Source organism: Zootermopsis nevadensis, unplaced genomic scaffold (assembly GCF_977971745.1).
Source record: "Zootermopsis nevadensis isolate Lab colony 2312 unplaced genomic scaffold, Znev_1.0 Znev_ptg000006l, whole genome shotgun sequence".
Lineage (NCBI taxonomy): Eukaryota > Metazoa > Arthropoda > Insecta > Blattodea > Termopsidae > Zootermopsis > Zootermopsis nevadensis.
This window is the reverse complement of record NW_028259138.1, coordinates 1,962,566-1,968,657: the sequence shown is the minus strand read 5'-3', so window position 1 is coordinate 1,968,657 and position 6,092 is coordinate 1,962,566.

Below are 6,092 nucleotides of genomic sequence, written 5' to 3'. Positions count from 1 at the left end.
CAGTATGAGAGTGCAGAATGGCGTACTTTATCTCAGAACTGGCTGACGTGGACCTTGTACTACGATAAATGCGAGGTGACGTACTTGGTGCTAGACAACGATACGCCGAATTATATCGAAACGTGTGTGTGTACAAATGCGCCTGTCTGTGGACAGCGAGAAACTGGCCTACTGAGCCCCAAGTATATATTAACCAGTTTATAGACCCTTTCTGAACTGCTTACGTAATATTGCGTAGAACAACAGGACAATTATTAACTGATACATATGAAGAAATTAATTACAACATGTTTCCAAATAATGTCTAACTATTTACTTGGAATGACTGGAGAAAACCGCGAAATTCTTAGTCACGTTAGCCGGCCTCGGGGCGATGAATAAGATCAGACACCTTTCAAATACGAAGCAGGAATAACAGCCAGAATACTGCCATGCTTGCCTAACGAATTTTTCATCTCACAAGGGAATGGTCCGGTTGGTCATGCCGAAACCTCACCTGAAATTTTGCTCGTCTACAGAGCCCACCTAGTAATGATTGTACACAAAATGTTAGCTGCTGATGCGGTGTGTAAGGGTGCAAAAAATTGCTCAAAGTTGGAATGTATATTTAAAATTCGCGCCACCGCGCATGAGCGTGACAGCAGCGCGTGATTAGTATCCGAGGAGCTAGAAGCTTAACTATTGTTTTTTGCGCATAGTAGAGGAGGCTGTTGGCCTTGCATACAAAAATTGTCCATCTGCTAGATGCGTATCAGCTGCGAATACTCTTTGTAATGATTTTGACATCTTTAGTAACCATTTCTTACTCTTAGGCATATCCTAAAGTAGATGGTATTGCTTCATTTATAAATAATTGTTATTTTTGCTTTGTTTTAATTATTAATCTGTCTGTTTCCTAGGAGCTTTATTATTATATGATTCTTGTATTTACTTTGTTTTGTTGTGCTATATCTGTAATTGGCCGTCTGGCTGTTGATGCAGCACTCTAATAAAAAGAATTGAATTAAATTGAATTACTTATAACATTTACATTTGTGAACTCTTGGAAGAGAATTAGGTCTGTCTTCTTTCTACCACAAATTCAATCTTTTATTCCACTGACTTCTGTTTGTTTACGGCATCATTTATAACAAAAGAATTCCGTTAAACAGTGTGGGATTCGAATTTCTAAAGTAACAAGACATGTTAGCCGAAATTCTTGATGAAACTGTTTAAACCCTTGAAAGCCTGGTGGCAAGTATATATACCTCTTGCCTGTTTTAACAGTCAGGAGCTTTTCATTTGTCAGATTCGTTTGATTCTCAGGGTAAAGAGTGATAATATCCTTTAAATGCATTAATCGGTTGATCTTTGTAATGGTGAAGTGTAGTGTTTTCTTCGCGGTACGGACTTCATTTTTCCAACGCTATTTAGACGAGCTTCGGCATCTAATGGTTTATAAATGGGGTCTCTGTTACGAAAGATAATTATATCACTTTAGATTTCTTTATCCATGAGCTTTGTTAGAGCTTTTGAGCGAGCTGCAAATAATTCGTTTTATTTTTATTAATAATCTGTGTGCTATATAATTGTCTGAATAAACTGAAATGCACTCCATTTTGTAACCGTCCACTGCTTAACTTTCAAAGTGCCGCTGGTTGACACCTCACAGCAGCAGCAACCGTCCGGGGGTGGACGTGATGTTGGTGTTTGTAAAATGGAGAATGTTTTTAATTTGGGAGCATGTGATTGAGGTTTGGTATCCAACAACATCTCGCAGATCTGAATTGAATTTTCAGTTGCGAAACATTTCAGAAAATAATATCGGGAAGTATTTTTGCTGGTTCGGTTCGCTTCGATGTAGTGTGCGCCGACCCTACTTCCACCACTTACATCAGAATTACCTTAGGAAGATAGAGAAAGAAGGAATAATTAGATTGATTAATCTATCGGTTCGGGCTATATCCCATATGATGGCCTTGTTAACTGAGTGGTAAGAAAAATTAGCAAATTTGAAGTTATATAGGCTTATATTCTTAAACACTGAAGTCAATGAATCAATATTAAATAATTCTAGGATCAATAACCTTAGAAATATTATCCAAGCGTAATTTCGACTGCAACAAATCTTATTCAATAAATTATAGTTTAGAATATGGATCCCTAAGGGCCAAATTTATAGCAACCGAGAAAACAGTTTTTACCAAATCAATTTTCGAACTAACATGTACTCTATAAATCAAAAGGGATCGAAGACGAATCTCTCATATCCAAGATAAACTCAACTAGCAACATCTCACTTAAAAAAGAAATATTTTATTATCAACACTCTCGACTTTGTTTGCTGTAAATACGGCCAAGAAAAAGAAATATATGTTACTGAACGCTTTGTCAAGCCCACCAAGTGCTGCCCTGAACTTTGTGCGAGTGGTTATCCCGAAGGCTTTGATAACAGCGGAACTGAAGTAATGAACAGTTGAAGGCCGAAAGTTTAGAATTAATCGATATGGCGTTCGATAATTGATACTCATGTGCACTAACAAACTCCGTGTAAGAGAGAAGCTAATAGTTTCACATCTAGTCCTGAAATTTCCCATCTTTTATGGAATTCGAAAGTTTACTACTTCGTTCATAGTAGCCCACCACTAGTCCGTATCTTGAGGACACTGAATTAATTTATTCATTCATAGTCTCTTAGGACCTCTTTAATTTCTAAGGAGTTTAATCTTTTAGAAACATTGACTTCTCTGGTATGGGTTTATTTGGTGTTTGAAACTGCCTGTGAAAGAGACAAGTCCTGCCACTTTTCATCAGTTAAAGCTCTAGGTACTTGTGGATCTTAAAGAAAATTTCTTTAAATGAAAGCCAGCATTGAGGGGATTGCTTAAGTCTAACTTTAAAATGTCCGCCATGATTTACTACTATAGAATAAATTATGTTTTTGAACTCGATTTTATCCAAAAATGCCATTAATGGTATTTATTGTCATTCGTTAATTAAGACATAGCCTGTTCCGGTCTCTTTTGTTCAGTTTTCCGGGATTTCTTTTCGTATTCCTTCTTCTGCCATTCGTTCTATGTGTTTTCCATTTTCTCTGTATTTTATTATTTTCTGTGTTTCTGGCTCTATTCCCAATTCATTTCTGAGATGTCCCTGTCTTGCACATCCTTCGACTGACCTTAGGAAACGTATTTCTTTGCTTGTAACTGTCCATCCCTCACTGCCATACATTAAGACAGGAAGAGCCACAGCGAAATAAAATCTTAGCTGTGTATCTTGTCTCGTCTTCCCATTTGGTCTTGTTCGAATTGAGCCACAAATAGCCTGACATTTTTTAACCTTGTGATTTATGTGTTGGCCCTCTTTCATAAGTCACATCACAGCAAAATTATTTGAAATGCGATATTTATTAATCAGAATATAATCTATAATAATTTTCGTTCTGGTTGGACATTTTCTGTGGAATGCCATTACTTTTGTTTTGCTTGTTGGTATTTTCATATTATATTCTTTGTTAATTTTATTTATCTCAGACATTGCTCTCTGTAGCCTCTCTTCCTCATCAGATATTAAAACCACATCATCTGCGAACAGCAGCATGTTTAATTATCTATTTCCTATATTTATTTCCTTATGAACTGTCTCTTCTTTCTTGTCGTCTAAATATATATTTAAAAAAATCGAGAAATAGATACATTCCTGTTTAACTCCTTTATTAAAATGTTCTGTGTTATTCTTTTATTCGTATCTCACAATTTTTTGACCGGCATATAGACTTCGCACTCCTTTAATAAGATGCTCTCAGTACCCTGTTTTCTGTAGTATATCCCATAACATAAGGCGGTCACACGATCAAGCGCTTTTTCGAAGTCCACAAATGCCAAGTGAATCTACAAATTAAATTCTCGACATTTTTCTATTATCTGTTTTAATATAAAAATAGTATCTAAACAAGATCTGCGTACTTGAAAATCGTTTTGTTCTTCTGTCAGAAAAGCTTCAGCTATATATTTTGTTCTAGCATGTGTAATGCGTGAATAAATTTTGTATGTTGTGTTAAGTAAACTTATATCTCTGTAATTATCACATTTATTTGTCTGCTATTTGAAAACTGAGATCACTTTGACTGTGTGCCATTCCATGGGAATTTTTTTTCCAAACCCATATTTAAAAGTATGATTAGCGGAATTTCAGTAATGTTCCTCCATATTTAAACAGTTATACTGGTAAGCCATGCTCTCATAAAATTTTGACAAGACAAATTTAGTAAAATTTTGTGCTACCAATTTTTTTTTATTAATCTTGGTGTGGGGTATGAGGATAAAACAATGGAAGAAGTAGAAACAACTACACTTCTCGGCCTACAAACTGACAATAACTTAAAACTGAAATACATATTCAGTACATTATGCATAAACTAAGCTCGGTGTGCTTTGCTATGAGGATTATCACATCACTCACGAAAACAACAACTTTAAAGTTAGTCTACTTTGCTTACATGCATTCGACCATGTCATATGGAATTACTTTCTGAGAAAACTCAACAGACAGCAAAAAGGTATTCTGCATTTAAAAGAAAATTGTTAGAATAATGTCAGGCACTATAGAGAGAGCCTCGTGTAAGGAATTAAGACATTCAACAATCTTCCGGTAGCCAGCGAATTCTTACTCTCATTATTATCGTTTTCAGTGCACAACAAAAAATTTTCAAACAACCTCAGATATCCACAATACAGTTATCCCTCGATTTACGCCTGGGATCTGTTCCTGGCATAATTGGAATCGACGTAAATTGAAACTCTTTTATAATGTAAATCAATGGGAAGTCAATGGCATTGATGAGTAATATAATGACATAACATTTAAAATTCTGAAATAACGTAAATAAAATAAAGGGTATTTAAAAAATGTATTTTATACACTTACAATCGGCAATTCGTTGGTCCCCGCGATTGACTGCGATTCTTTCATGTGATTGATGTGTACAGTCATCTCTGCTGTCATGCGATAGTTGCATTCATGTAAGACGCCGACCTATAGAAAATCGCGTAGTAAAAATAACCCCGGTACCTCCGCAGAGATTAAATTAGTCCTTTGAAAGTTTAAAGCGCCAGGAATGAAATTGCATGAGAGCAAACTCGCATATGCAAAAGTTTGCATTTCACAAACAGCTTTTACTGATTCATCGATCTCATTGGAGCAAATTCGCATTAACGAAACGTGCGTAATTGCAGATATGACTGTATTTATAATTTTTATTCAATATCAATGACGTAAGAATTACGATTTAGCACAAGAAGCAGTACGAGAAACACTGTAAAACGTTATAAATAATAGTATTTTTTTCACTTTTTGACTTTCTGATTTCAAAATCTGCGTTATTCTGAATCGGCGCAAATTGAACCGGCGCAAATCGAGGGCTACCTGTATAAGCACAAGATACAGATATAACCTTCATATGCTAAACATTAAACTCACTAAATATCAAAAGTAATTTGCTATACTGAAATTAAATTATTCAACAATCTTCCCGCCACCATAAAATGTCTGAATCACGATATAAAAAAGTTTAAGCCATCATAAAAGAGTACGTATCTCCTATCTCACTCTTTCTACTCCATAGAAAAATTTACCTAAACCTGAAATTATCAGCTATTACAAGTACATGTTAACAATCGGTATAATTATTTTTGCGATAATACTGTAGTTGATTGTAAAGTAGCTATGTAATTTATATTTGTATTTGGAACAAGTGCTATGCAATGTTCTACATCGTCTGCTTGGGCCTGTGAAGAATCAATGGAATGTGAATAAATAGTTCTATTCTATGGAAGGGATAGAAAATGCATACAAAATTTCAGAAGGAAATATTGAAGAGAAGAGATCATTATTGTTAGATTTGGCGTATATGGGAGGATATTAATTTGGATCCTGAACAAATACGAGGAATTCATCTGGTCCAGGATAGGGAACAGTGGCGGGCTCTTGTGAATATTGAGTTAACTGTTAGGCATAACTGAATCCACATATTGTTACATTTAATTAATTATTGATAATCGCTTTGTAAACCTTTAACAAGAATTTTAGAAAATTTCCGATATTGAAACATATTG